Here is a 16152-nt window from a genome sequence, read left to right as displayed (position 1 = left end):
TCAAATATAACTAAAAATAGAGTAATATTGAATAAAATCCTTGTAAGGAGGAAATACAAATCTAGTCTGGTACAGTGCAGAAATCAGCTTTGCAGGACCCAGCAATACCTGTTGTTTGCGTTACCTGGTGAGTGCCAAACACTGCTGCAATTAAGAACAATCATTACCACATTCAGCTGTGGTTTTGGCAGGGTCGGAAAAGCCCTATTCATTCCAGCCACTAACATGAGCCGCAGACCCTCACCGCACAGAGCAGCTCTTTTCAGACATCGGAGGGGCTTACAAATTTCAGCAGCCTTTCCCTCTCGGCTGGAAAAAGGCAGCCATCTGACTGTGATTAAAAAAAGGCTTGGGAGAGCTCCAATCAATTTCTCACCCCCTTCCCAGCCCCCCTCCTCTGTTACAGTCATGCATTCTGAAATGTCGATTAGCTAGAACCTGTGGAGAGGGGTGTGGTAAGACAGGGTGGGGGTGGGCAGGATCCCGGGGCATTTAAAACAGTAACCATCTGTTTAAGTCACTGGCTTGGCCGAGTCCTTCTCAGGTTTCCAACAACCAGAAGCGTCTCGGCACACTGAGCCGGGGTCTGGGAACTGGTTCTAGAAGGAAAAGGGGCAGAAAACGACACGCATGCTTTGGGACACTGAACAAAACCTTTTTACTTTTTTTTTGTTTTCTGTTTATTGATGTTCTGATTTTTGTTTTGTTTTGCTTGCATTGGCCTTGTGCATTTGACAACATCTCAACAACAAAAACAGCAAATAAATGCAAAGTACAGGTACCTTTTTGGACAACATATTTGCACTTGTGTGTGTGTCTCAAGGGCTGATCTGTATCAGTAAAGCACTCGCAAGAAAAATAGTCCCAAGGAGAACTTGATGAACCATACTTTCTGGAATATGTAACAATATAAAGAATGGTTGTTTACTTTCCAACTTTTGGTCCAATTTCAGATTGAGGTGTTTTTTCTTTTGCATTTTTCCATTGAGACTCCAGAAGACTGCAGTTGTTGAAGTATCACAGACATCTACTGCCAGTTACAATCTCACAACTTTGTCGAGGCACAGGGGTAGTGGGGGCAGTTGAAGAACTGACACGTTTACAAGATTGGAAATAATAATCGTGCAATGGTGAAAACAACTATTTTTGCTTTTCACATACCTTAATGTCATCCATGTTAAACCTCTGGGGGCCTTTACAAGTTATAATGTGGTAAATTGGAAAAATTAAGTTATGAGAAATTAATAGAATATTTACCTCAGCTAAGAGTCCAGTAGTTGCACAATGAAATGGGCAGTGGAACTATGGGTCTACAAGAAGAATATTTATATTATATGCAATGTAAAAAAAACACTTGATTTTGGCCAGAGTGTATGGTTTTAATAGAATTGACTGCCAAGAAAATACCTCAATACGATGGCACTATCTTGGCTCAGAAAATGCATTGTGATATAAATGTTTTCTGTGCTGCAGGCACTCTGCAAATTAAATACAGAATTAACTTAAATCCCTTTTTAAAAAGAGCCTCAATTTGTTTTTTTAAATAGCTACTAATACAACATTTATTATAGCATTTACTTTTTAGGCTAAACATTTCTGGAGAAGGCCTTCAGTCTACTTTTATTTTAAATGTGGAACAGCTAAACAAATCTGTTTCTAAAGTTGCAGAGAAAGGTGCCACTAAAAAAACTTTAAAAAGTTTTCAGTAAAGCATGCCCAAGATATATGAATCTCATAAAGTGTGTGAAATTAGACTAGAGTCTTCTTTGGAAGGATGTTTTTCTATTTATTTATTCATTTTACAATAACAAATTATTTAAAACTGCTGATATTTACCAATCTGGAATGGACAATTATTAATATGAGATATGAGAACATGCATCCTTCAAAACGTATGTTATGAACCAAACCTTACACTACGTGGGTCAACAGGTCAGTGCTTTGGTGCTTCCAAAAGAACCCATCTAATTTTGGTTTAAAACCGTAAAAGTGAAATGTAAGATTTTAACAATATATTCTGGGGCGTGGAAAGCAAATGTAAATGTGATTGTTGGTAGATTTTTTTTTTTTTTTTTTTTTAATGCTAGACAATTAGACAACCAGACAACCATAAGCATCAGAACTTAAAAAAATCTAAACAACTTCAAGTACAAAAGAGCACATCAAACAAACACAGCACAGATGTTACAGAAACGCAGCTCTGAAATAAATTGTGCTTCAGCTGAACCACAAGCAAATACATCTGTTTTATTTTTACTGTTTTGGACACAAACTCCTTAAACAATGCTCACAGAAACACCCTCCATGTAATTGCAGAATATATAAAGAATGCCTGTTTTTAAACACAACTGAACAGAGTAACTACTTCAAAAGTTTATTTTCAAAATTGATATAAACAAGACCAGGTTCAGTTCAGGCTCAAAGCAGCTGAAACACTTGTTACTGATTAATTGTGTTTATGCAATGGAACCACTCAAATCCAATGAAATCCAAGAAATGTGTAGAAATATTCAAATTACTGACTTGGACAAAAATAAAAAATAACCACCTACTTATCAGTCATAGTGGTTGGTGGGTTTCTACTGTTTAGAAGTGAGAAGTCTCTGGCAAACAAAATACCAGTTACACATTGGCTTTTTACTTAGTTGGCAAGTGGGTAAAAGTTTTAATTTAATGTAGACCTGTGCATCAGAACAAGTACCACTGTATTTTATTCACTGTGATATTCCACTTGGGGAATTCACTTATTTGGAAGACTTCCATAGTCAAGATTCACATTTTTAAGAAACACCAGTCTAATTTGAGAAATAAAGAAAGCTAAGAGGATCTTCAGCAAACTATAGCCACCTGCAAGCTTCTAATGCAAATTTAGTATTTACTGGCCTGATTCCACAGACATGGGCATCAACTGTACAAAAGTCCTTCAATACAACGTCAAGAAAAATTAAATGAAATTACACCCAGGATTTTGAGAGTACATAAACCCAAAGCCAAGAAATGCAAAGGGACGCCATACTAAATATTAACATTGAAATTAATTTTGCGTTTTCAGTTTTGAAATGGTCAATGTAAGATGAGTCTTCCAAAATTAATAATCCATTTCTGAATATCCAAGACAGAAAAAATGCAGCATATATATAAAATAAGAAGAGAGAAAAATAATCAGAGTACAAACAAAAATATGTGACATCACTGAAAGAGTGCAAATGTTAAAATGGCAATGGGCCGGACACACTGCAAGATCAAAAGAGATTTAAAAGACATATAAGACCACATCAAAGATGGGAAGATGAAATAACCTTTGCAGGCGTGACATTAAATACATAAGCTGTAGATCAAAACAAGAGGAAACATCTTGGAGAAGCCTTCATCCAGCTGTAGATGGATATGGGCTGATGATGACAATGATATATAATAATACTAATAAATGTAAAGTCACCACACTTTTTATACATGACCCTAAGCATGCTGGGATGTTATTTGCTTAGTTAACACATGAGCCACACCTGTGTGGAAGCCCTTGCTTTCAATATACTTGGTGTCCCTCATTTATACAGGCATTTCCGTTTTTTTTGTCCACTACCTGTATACATACACACAAATTTTGATACCATGGATATAATGTGAATGTTATTTTCAGCTGTGATCACACACATCTTTACCATTTTTATATTCAAAATCACAAAAGGTTAAAGACACAACATCCTGGAATATAGACCTTATTGGACCATGTTTTTTAATATGAGAAAAAAATCCTTTCCAGTACATACATCTTCCTGCATTACATGATCAATCTAGATGTGTGTCTCTAGCCCATGCAATGAACACCAATGAGGAAGTCATTGTTGGTAGGTTAGTATATAGATCAATAGGGGTGGATGGATTTTCTTCACATTTAATAGCACCTTAGTATCAGAGGACAAGAGAACTAGAGGCCTAATGAAATAAGCCCTTTGCTCCTTGTAAACAATAATGAGGTGCCAGCCTGTGGAACCAAACCCAGAAACGAGTATAAATAGCACTCCATTGCAAGAAAAGCATGATTCTCAAAGATGGACTTTGTATACTGAAATGCGCTGGCTTTATTAAATTCTTTTAAAAGTCTTTTACTTAAGACTGCCGAGATTCACACAGTTGTCTTATTATCGTCACCATTTTATTATATCAACTCCCCTCAAGCATTAAATAAAAGCCAGGGTAGGATAGTGGGTGCGAAAGTGAACAATGTCAAAAGGAAATCAAGGAACAAATGAGACTCTGGACATTGTATTACAGATGTGTGAAGTAATTTGTTTTGGCAGACTCATTAATCCAGCAGCATGTGCTAAAACCTGCCATAAATTCTTTTAAGTACAACCTGTGTTGAAGGGCGTGTAGGGTTCCCAACATAAGCCTTCTATAAATAGGCCCCCGCTTCATTGAATGAGACCTGGTGAATTACATATTTTCCATCTGCCATTCCAAAAATAGTTCAACAGACTCTAAATATGACCCATTGTGAGGTATCTCTCTGTCACAGGATCAAACCAGGCACAGTCAACGTTCGCTCCCCCGGACACTTTTGATACTACTTGCTTGCACTGAATTCACCAAACTACTGAAATGGACTGACTTGAAATTTCTGCCACTCTACATGCGTCTCTGGATATCATGAAGTTTTGAACAGCACCGTTTACATACAGATAGGGAAACATCACATCTAACTGACATTTAGTTTGACATTTATGTACGCAGCAGTGTGGAGTAGTGGTTTGGGCTCTGGACTCCTAAGTGGAGGGCTGTGGGTTGAATCCCAGGTGGGGGATGCTGCTGTTGTACCCTTGAGCAAGGCATTGTACCTAGATTGCTGCAGTAAGAACCCAGCTGTATAAATGGGAAATTGTATGTTCAAATGTGATATTTTGTAACAATTTTAAGTCACCCTAGATAAAGGTTGTCTGCTAAGAAATGTAATACTTTTGACTATGACCTAATAACATCTTCATTGTTACTTCACGTCTATGCTATAAGTACAATGAGCATAGAAATGTTTGTAAGTAGACAAGTTCATTTGCAAAACTAATGTTTCATACAATTTTCTGAACTGCCATTTTATACCATTAGGCTATATGTTATACCACTTTCCAAAAAGAAAGAAAGCAAATTAAAAAACAAGCTACAGGCTTTGTGCTGGAAAGTTTTTGTACAGAAGCACATCTGGCCCAGATGGTTTTAAGAATTTGTGTGTCAGGGCCTCTGGAAAATGTGAAAGCTCTGTTTCAGACACCAATACCTTTGAGGGAAAGTCATGTACAGTTTGTTGCTTTCAAACAATAATGAATGTCTCGTACACACACACAGCACAGCACCGCTTTTTCAGACACACCCTGAACACAGTAATTAATAAAAGTGAAAGAAAACTTCAGATCCACTCCAGTAAGGAAAGAAAATGTATTTTGTACTTTGTTATCCTTTAAACTAATAGGACAATACATCAGCTAATCGAGACTAGATACAGCTTAATGTAAATGATAAAAGTATTCACTCTTTGGCGTAAACTGTAGAAAACAAGGAAAGCAATAACGGTGTAAAGGTGTAAATCACAAAAGCATATTACTTTACTTACTTACTTACTTTCAATGTAAAAATGAATACAGAAATAAAACTAAACTGAAGTGGTAGTAGTAGTATCTGATTCTGCCAAGGAAATGTATATAGTCATCCCCTGACTTACGTCACATTGTCTTCCACACATCCGTCGGCAGCATTGCACTGAGCAGCACAAGGGAGGGCCCTGGAGCTTCATTCTGCAGTCAGCACTGGTATCAAAATCTCTCTGTTCTCCAATAACAGTTTTTTACGGTTAATTTAACTGTTTACTCCTGAATTTTCACGATCTTGAATCCTGAATCCGGTATTGGAACCACTTACGACATAACTTTGGGGGATGACTGTATATGAGTTTGGTTCATAGCAGCTATTGTTAAATAATTAGTAATCTGTTGGAAATAGAGAGAAATAGAGGCAAACGATATAAATACCACTGATACAAACCGATAAATACAAGCATATATAGATAAATAAAGATCATACAAAGATACTTATGCTTTGTTCAGTAATCCTCATCCTAATAAAAAGAACATTTGTTAAATATGGTTAAAGAAGGGAAATAAGATAGTAACCACCTTTCCTTTATTTTAATAATAATTGTTTAAAGTTTTAAACCTGAATGTGCCTTGGCCCACGCCAGCTGGATCCCAACACATGCTTGTAAAACCTCTGGACTCCAGCACAGAAGGCAGAACTCTTCGCTGCCATTTAACCCAAACAAAATGTAAATCAATAAAAACGTACCGAATTCAACTTCCTTCAATTAAAATCCTTTTCGTGGGCAGTCATTCTGTTTTAGATAATATTATTTTACATTGCATTAAGCACAGGGTGTGGGTATTGTTATGTCAGCACAACTGTTATAACTCTAAGCCATTTAAGTATGGATTTCATGATAAATGTGTCCCACCACAGTCCTTTAGGTTTCTAAATGTGTGATCAATCGACGTTGCAAATGCATGCCGTGTTTGAGTTAGCAGCACAACCTAGTATCATGGTAACTGAAAATGTACAATGAGTGGCAGATTTTTAAAATCTTAGAGCATGGAAGACCATATACTCAGGACATTGGCATTAAAAGAGTGAATTATGAACTGAGTGAAAAATCCCTCTTTCTCTGTGGAAATAGCTCCAAATTACACAATTTTCAATTACCACAATGTCTACATATGTCTTGGTCTGTCAGTAATGAACATGTGCATAACCATATAAAGTGGACTGAAATAAACATAAATGCAGCAGTGATTTTGATGCCATAGATAATTAATATAAAAACAGACTGTCAGGGAGTAATGAAATACACACAAAAGGCCAAATGGAAAGTCATTACCACTTAAAATAAATAAATAAAGCAGTTATTTCTTATTTCTCTAAGCACTGTTTTATTTTTACCAATTCAAACTTTGACAAATTTACAAAACATGCTATGATTGTCTGGAGTAACCCTTAGGTGAGTGCCTCATTGTTTTAAAGCAATATGCATGTTCTCAATGGTGGTATTCAAGCTCTGTATGGATTGTAACACATGGATTTTTTACATTCCTTCATAACTGATTTACACTTCAACAGGCACCACTGTTTATGGGAAATGTCATTTGTGTATCTTTCAGTATTCTTTCAAGTATACGTTATTGTATTGTTTTATGTATGGTTAAGGACAGACAGACAGACTGTAAATACTGCCAACTGCATGTCTCATGTGAAGCACACCAATCAATATTAGACATACTTTTCGGTTTACTGCCGATCCTGTTGTAACAGGTTGGCTGTTTAATAGTTCTGGAATGCTAATTAAATTCAACATTTCTTGCACAAGTTATACTCCAATGTCAATGTAGGTGGGGCTATAGCAAGAAGATTTATTTTGAGTTTTTGTATGCATACTGTAGCTATTTATTTTAGCCTTTGCCTTTACTAGTCAATTTCTCAATTTAACTTTCCTTTATTATAAGGTGTTGATAGTTTATGTCAAGGCATTGATTACAAAGGATGCTGACTAACCAAGTGTATACAATAGTGATACCCTACTTATCATTAATATTCTTTCGGATATAGATATGATACAATGTGCAGAGCCTTTTTGTAATTGATTTTTAATTCTGTTATATATTAAGTGTTTCACTTACACAATGCCGAAACACTGACATTATTTTTAACTTAACATTTAAATAATGCTCATGTTTTTGTTTGTTGGTTTTGTTTTTCCAATGCAGGAGCTTTGTGTAAATGAATGTGTTAGATGACAAAAACAGAAGCAGGTAGCATGTCGGAAACAAGAGGTTTGTAATTAAGAATTTACCACTTGTAATTGTACAGTGTAAACTAAGACTAATCCAAAGAAAATAACATTATTTTTTATTTATTAACAGTCTATTTCCAGTGTCGGTAATGCACTGCTATGTTATGTTATGCTCAAATTCATCCAACCAACCTGAACCCATCCATGCTCAGATATCTGGAGCAGTCCCCTTGGGGCACTGTAAAACATTTAAACAGCACAAGGTTTGCTTATCTTGATTGGTTGCAAATTGCTGCCGTCAACTTGCCATCCCCAAAACGCCTTTTAATCAAGCTTATTAATTCAGTAGAGAAAGGAGAGTATGACAGACAAGACCACAAGCGGCTTTGATATGATGAGTCACGGCACAAAGCATTTGACAGACTGGGCCCCGTTTTATACAAATTATTAGGTTTAATCCAAGCAGCCATTTTGGTCTTACTTGCCACTGTGCCAGTCATGACATATAGTTATAGAGTGAGCACTGTGCAGTCAGACCCCCCTCGAATGCTGTCTCGGACACACCTGTGGGTGACTAATCCACACAGCCCAGCAGAGTAGCTGAGCTATCACATCAAAAGACCAGTCCCTGACAAATGGGGTTTGAACTCTATACCAGATCTAGAAAGAATGACATCACCAGGCCAGGCTCATTAAACTATGAGTCCTGGTACATGTACATATCATTTCAGTTGTGTGGGTTGATAATAAACATTGCAGCAATAATAATATCAGGGCCGTATAAAACAGCACTTGATGGCAGATTGGAATTAGTCAGAAGAATGAAACAAATACAATCGCCAGCTCATACTGCAATTGTAGTTTGCCACTAGCAGGTAGGTTACAATGTTGGTTTGACACAGAGTTAGGTTTTTCAGGGTGGTTTGATCAAGACTCAGTCCAAATAAGTTATTTACTTCAAGAAGAAATCTTGACTTGTGTAAACTCCAGACTATCTCTCTGCATTAATTTATTTCAGTACATTCAATCTGATATATATGCAATGTGTGTGTGTGTGTGTGTGTGTGTGTGTGTGTGTGTCTATGTATGTATGTATATCATTCTAGCTGCTTTGCTTCCTGGTATAGATATAAGCAAATAAATGCAAATGAGTTTAGTTTCAAAATGTACTGGCCATTCCCTCATCAGCAATGCTTGTAAGGCACATGGACAGACTGTCAAAATGACTCCCAGACTGATTATAAAAATGTTATTTTCCGCCAATACACCAAGAGATGATATGTACAGTAAATGGCACTGACAACACTAGCAAATGTGTTTTTCTATGTTTTTTTTTTTCCAAGAACAATAAATTAAAAGCTTCAACTGAGTAAAGTGAATCTATGATATCAAAGAATGGTTCATTTATGGGAGCTGAATAATGGAAACACATTGATTGAGCTTGCATAATGGTAGCTAAGCCTGTGTTACTCCTACTATATTTTTTCCAAAGCAACGTGCACATACATTTTTCCATACTGCACAAGAACACACTCAGTACACTAAAAAGTAGAGTTAATAGTGTACTTCTGCTTATATATAGTTATATAAGCTGCACCATGTACAATAAATAATTCTATCCCCTCTTCAGTGCCCAACAGGAAACATCAAATTCATCAGGAAAATAGAGAAACTATTTGTGAATTGCAATTACTTTTACAAATGCAACACAACCAAAACTAATATAAATAGTGATGAATCCAATTAGTTTTATTAAAAACAGAAAAACTGTAATGAGGTATAATGGCCTAATGCAATAGCCATGCTGAACACTGAATGTCCATTAAGTAGAAAGTTCAAAAACAGGTGCGTATGTCTGCGTGTGTGTGTTTGGTAAATGGTAAGTAACAGGTAGAATTCAGAACAAAAGTATAAACGGAGTAAACATAGCCTTGTATATAACTGAAGTGTATAATAAATCAACTTATACGGTTTCAGTGTAAGTGATTTGCATCGATCAGCAACTGTGTTTGAGGCTTACTGGTAAGAATCAGGAAGCTGGGGATGCACATGTGAAGAAATGTGCCCTGTTAATGTGAATGTATTATTGGAAAATACACACTGTTTAAATGCAAACCGTGCTTCTGGACTAATTAAAAAAATCTGTTCACATGTTGCGTGTGGATGATATTCCCTTTTTGAAGGAGCTAAAGGGTTTTGTCAGTTTTCCATGCGGTCAGGTCTCCTCCAGCCCTACAGCACAATGCGTTGAATCGTTTCCTACCCTCCAGACCTCCGGCACAGTCATTACACCTGGCAGAGTCCCCATCTCCCAGCCACTCAACTGTCAACACTGGGATGAGGCTTGTCTCACCACCCTGAGGTGTATAATATTTATACAGGAAAGACGCCACTTACAACAATCACTTGACTTCTGCTGTTAAACGAGGTAGAGATCGTAAAACCATTGCTGGAAGCGAAGCCTGAGCGATGAAAAAAAGAACTCATCCTATAAAATTACCAGTATTTAATTATGACGGCGTTTAACAAATCTATGTTTCCTATTTGTGTATGAGAACACGTGAAATGTGCGAGGTGAGCAGATTTCATTCTGTAATATGTTTCAGATGCCAAGACAAATCAGCATATGGACATGTGGCAACAAGTCTGCAAGACCGAGGGGGTTGTGGGGGTGGGAGGGTCACCCTGGAGCTGCTAGAAATGTTGGCATTAATGTTGCAAAAGTCTGTCGAAACCCTAAAAGCATAAAAACTGGCCTTTAAATGTAATTGCCTTTTGTTCAGTGTGGTCTTCATAATCAGCTTTGCTTCCTTTATTATCCAGACCATTCTGTGTAGGGTGCCACTGTGTCATACTAAAGGGGAATAGCATCTGTATTCATTCCTATATGTAAAACACACTTTTTGTTTTAAGTCATTACAATTCATGAGTGGCTGAATGTCCTCCGCTCTTTTGTAATCTTGTTTTTTTTATGTACAAACACTATCACAATTTTCTGACAGACTGTAAACAGACAATAACACACACACATACTATTTTTCAACCTCTCCTTGGATACCAAAATGCATGAAAATAACATACCACCTGAAACTAAATTATTTACTCAATTGTATCCACTCCTGTACTGGAAAGTGAAGGTCATTCTACTCCAGACAAGCTCTTGACAAGGCAATAAATAGTCTTTATTTGAATGAGAATTAATTAAGACTAAATTCAACTAAGTGGTGTCAGATTTGATTTTCTGGGTTCACTGACACCGCTGAGTTTGGTAAGATGTTGCTATTTGTAGAAGGCTATGACATGATTCCAGTAAAGACAAATATTTCAAAAAATCTGATCAAAGAATAAAAAAATAAAGATGCCCTTATTGTAATGAACAAGTGCAGTATTGCATTGCAATGTGAAGAATAAAAACAAACAACATATCAACACATACTTAATCTGGAAAGACTGAAACAGACTCAACAGACCGAAACACTTCTGTTCCCAGAAAATTTAAATTTAGTTTCCAAGTATCTAAAACAATAGCTGAATATGTATTGATTTGATTTTACCCTTTAATAGTTTCTTGATTTCTGTATATTCTGTATATCTTTGTATTTTCTTCTCTTCAGCACTCAGTTAGTTCACTTAGTTGGAAGAGAAATGACATTCAACAGTAGGCTATATATGCTGCCACAAAATGCACTAATCTTTGGTTGATGCATATAAAACTGCATTAGACCACAAATAAAATTAGTTCCAAAACCAGAAGTTATCAGTCAAAGTTGCCCTTTGTGTCTGCAGTGAAATCACACACAAAAACTGAATGTATTTAAGATATGAGTCATGACTTCATGGCAAGCTTTAATTTAATTCTGTGTATTTTGATAGATGGCAGAAATAAATAAATAAAATCTCATAGGAAACTAACTTCCCTCCTAATAATGATTCAGTGCAGTCTGTGCAATTGATATCTTGAATGATGATCCATGTTTTACAAATTAATCCTCATATCTCAGTAACATGTATTGGTTTATGTGATATTTCTTGGTGCTAAAATGTTTAGGAAAATTAATGAGCCAATTATGAATAAACTTCAACACAAAGGGTAGATTTGAAGTATTGCTCTTATTTGTTCATTTTATATTTGAAGTATTATGGCCTAGACTTTGACCTACCTGCATATTATAAACCTGTACCCCTTTGCGTTTGACTTTGACAGACGCCACTTTCTCCTACTGATAAATACAAATGCAAAGAGGTACAAGTTTGACCTTCACACACATTATGAATTACAAAGTTTTGATTGGTTCTAGACCAGGCAGTCTTGAGCATCAATCAATATACAGTAGTACAGCGGTAGCATTTATTTCTCCATGAATTCAATCAAAATGTCAAGAAACAAATAGACAATATAAAAGGAAAGTGAATAATGGCATTGAATGTATTAAGGACACAGATGACAGCTTTACCTCTTGTGAACATGTTTTCTATGTGTATGTTTTTCTATTTATTCTAACTATAACCCTACTGCTCTCTCCATCACTTCCCCTCTTCTACCTCCAATCCCAATCTCTCCCTTCAATCCTTTACATCCTTCATGTTCCTTACCTGTTTAGCTGTACCTCCTCACTCTCCTATCCCCATGTCTATTTATGTTTCTCCCTTGGCCTGCAGTTTAGGAAACCATCTCTGACCACCTTTGAAGCCAAAGTTCAGGTCCGTGGCTCCCTCAGGGCTCATACAATTCAAATGTATTCTTACCGTACAGCTGAAAACAGTTGATCCTCCCCTCATCTCTGCTCTCTTCAAATCAGTCTTTTCTGTTTCCTAAGAAAATCAGGACAATGGAAAAAGTTAAGTTGACTTCTGAAGATACGTCTGAAATAATATACTCAAGTTATATGTCACAAATGGTTGCAGTGTGAATCTGATCTGCTTATCATCAACAGAAGGTATCACGTCCTGTCGGACTTTTTCACATCACACATCTGCACAGACGGAGAATACTGGAAGCTCTCTCAAAAGAAAAAGAAAGAAAAAAAGTTTTGTTTTTTTTCTTCATCCTCCTGTTCTCTGACTCAGTTTGATTTTGATGGAACACTGAAAACTTGACTGTGGTTTTCCATTCCCCGCAGACACGGTAGATTTGGCTACTTCAATGTTCTTCCAAATTGATATTTTATAATGTCATTAATTCCTAGGAAATTAATGAGGGACTTTCATCCAACAAGGCTATCTTTAGCGTGTGCGTTTTCTAATAGAGAAATTACAGTCCTCTGTCATGTGTGTTCATCAAGACCATCTGCTCCTGAAGAGCGCTGCTGCCTGGCTCCAATTCCGGTACCAGAGGCATAGGATCCGTCTAATAACAGGAAGCCAGACTTCTCCATCTTTCAACAATTTAAAGACCTTCTGGGCAAATGCTCAGGAGGGCAACAGCTTGAAATCATTTACAACGAAGAGAGTTAAGATCATTAAACAAATTACTAAAAATTAACAGTGGTCAAATGATCTGGATAACAAATGGCACCCAATAAAGAGAAGTGGAGGGGAGTGGAAGGGAAAGATAAGTGTAAAACTGTGACAAGATATCCAGCTCTGATCTTATTACTGTCTTAACTGTCCATTTGGACGGTAAACATTTAATATATTCTACTTTGACTTGTTTTGGTTTCAAATGATATAAACATCCCACCCAGTCATATTCAAAATAGTAAATCAACCGAATATAGATGTATCATTGCTGAATTGTCACAATCTGTAACAAACTCCCCAGCGATGTGTTAAAGCTGAAAATTTGGGAACATTTAAAAATAGACTAGATAGGATCTTTGGATCACTTAGATTCTAATGGACATCAAACGAGCACGATGGGTCAAATGGCCTCCTCTCGTTTGTAAACTTTCTTATGTTCTTATGAAGAAAATATTTAATTGATGATAATAGTATGCCACACAAGCAGTTAATTAAAATACAAATAAGAGAAAATAAATGCTTAGCAAGAAGTAGTCGAATGTATGTGGCTTTGCTTGGATGTTTCATAAACGAATCGCAGATCGGCAAAGAAGCCAAAATATATGTCAAGTTTTCTATTTAGGACTCGGACAGGGACAGGTCTAGCACACTAGATCAAAAGTAGGGGAGATTATAGGGACTATTTATAGCATTTAAAACTATGTACAGTATTTTTCACAGATAGTCTATGGATTATGTTTACAGCTTGCATGCTTAAAAGTGGAGCAGAGCACACAATTAATCACGAAGTAATCAAGAGCAGCTAAAATAATGTAATGGTTTTGTCCAAACACATGGCAGTAAATTATTTAAATATAGTGTCTTTAAGATGAGATTTGAGAAGTCTGTAATGGATATAATTTCCTGCTGAGAATTACCAACAGATTTTGGGAGTGTCAAGGCATCGGGATGACATTCACAAGTTTCCTCTGTATCACTCAGTTAGTGGAATTTCAATTCGAAGACTCTGTATAGGTTTTGTCTACACCTAAAAAACTGCTATTGTACATAACAAAGGCATCACCTTTATTTGCACATGTCTGGGGTGATTAATGCCACTCTTCAATAACAATTTGTTACCTGAAAACTACAGCCAAACCATGTACATTGCGTCACGCACAAATCACAAGGCACATGCAACATCATGGTAAACAAATCCGGCCATGAGTTCATTAGACACCTGGTAATTATTCATGCAGCCTCACAGCTCAACAAAAAGCAAATGAAGGGTGCTTGATTGATTGTGCCCAATTGCTCTTTAAACTTTATTTGGTTAAATGTAAACCTGGACACGAAGCAGGCAAGTGGTTCCAAAGCAAACGTATTCTGTATTAATCAAATACAGTGTCACTGACTCCTGGGACTAAAACACATGCAGCTATATTTAGTTAGACGGCCTTACTGACGTGTGCTTCTACAGAGATGAGTTATGCCAGTTTTAAATCCAATATACTAATTCTACTAATGATAATAATAATAATAATAATAATGTGACAAATAGTTTCTTCAACATGCTGTGACAAAGCCACGCTGTACAATGTAAAGCTGGTTAGAAAGCTAGTCATCTCACCAGATAGAAAAGCACAGAATCTGCCAACTCTGACAATCCACAAAAGTTATTTGCCTGCCTTTCTTTATTACACAATGACATCTTGCCAGACACTACTAATTTATACCTTTGGACTCACTCAGTTATTAATATGAGGCCTTCTTTGAGAATGCGCTTAACTGCCAGAAAGCTTAATGAGGAGATGATTATATGTCAGTGAAAAGTATTACCCAGCCGTGTGTCACAATAGTAACAGGTGAAAAATATTAAATAAAAGAATGACTTTCCTTTTTAGTTTATATATTGGCACATCTGGAGAGAACTGAGAAATCTGACAACCTGGATTCCATATCTTAATTTCTCTCTCTCTCTCTCTCTCTCTCTCTCTCTCCACATAAACCTTTTTTTCTTTCCTGACAGAATAGTTGGATTATTCTGTGCACCTGGAAAACCCATCAAATCCAAGTGGGAAGAGCTCCTGCTCCATCCAGTCAGGTTTGACATATGTTTCTTTTTCCAGTAAAGTTAATCATGATTGGCCATGCCACTGCAATTTAGGGACTTATTAGTCTGAAATGTCATTGTATTAGTATTTTAACACTTCCTCTCTGTGCAAAGGGTATATGTCATGCATGAGACATTTAAAAGTGACAGTATATGCTCTTTATTAAGGAATTGAAACACATTAGTAATCCACGGATTATGGGGAAGAAGGAATATGAAGACTCTTTGTACCAATTCCCCATATATCCTTGGTTGTTCTTCGACTTGCTCTGACTGACCTTTGACTGAATAACAGGCATTTTAAATTGGACTGAGGGTCAATATAAAGTAAATATCTTTCATCCTTCTATTTAAAAGATGGTCAGAACATACCCAACCGCTCAGACACCTACTCTTAAGAGATTAATATGAGAAGAGTGGTGAAAGTTTGTATTTTTTTTCCATGGACTGTCAAAGCACAGCGAAAGCCCCAGTGTGCCGATCGCTTGACGTGCTCAGCAGATCTAAGAACCAGAAGGCCTTTGATGCTTTTTCTACATCCACAACTTCAAAGGCCGACTCAGCAGCCTCATACCATGAACCATTAAATAGTTCATCCTAAAATTGAAATAAATAGTTGCACACCTTGGGGAAAAGAAAGCTGATTCAAATTATTCCCCACTTTGTAACAGGACAACCTATTTTCTGGCCTCTTTAGTGGCCTGTCTTCAGTTAACGCAAATCTAAATTCTCTTCACTGCCTTAAACGCAAACCATGACAAATGAGGACTTT

The 16152-nt window shown here is 36.6% G+C and overlaps 1 protein-coding gene across 1 annotated transcript in view; it reads right to left on the bottom strand.

Moving 5' to 3' along the window:
• The window catches only part of LOC136755550 (bone morphogenetic protein receptor type-1B), a 121228-nt gene that overhangs the window by 86537 nt on the left and 18539 nt on the right, over positions 1-16152 (bottom strand). Inside the window, exon 2 of the mRNA XM_066712238.1 lies at positions 12575-12640. The gene's annotated coding sequence lies outside the window, so the exon portion shown is untranslated. The remainder of the gene's footprint in view (positions 1-12574; positions 12641-16152) is intronic.

This window comes from Amia ocellicauda, chromosome 8 (assembly GCF_036373705.1).
Source record: "Amia ocellicauda isolate fAmiCal2 chromosome 8, fAmiCal2.hap1, whole genome shotgun sequence".
NCBI classification, from domain to species: domain Eukaryota; kingdom Metazoa; phylum Chordata; class Actinopteri; order Amiiformes; family Amiidae; genus Amia; species Amia ocellicauda.
Note: the sequence above shows the minus strand (reverse complement) of the source record. Positions and strands in the feature narration are given on the sequence as shown.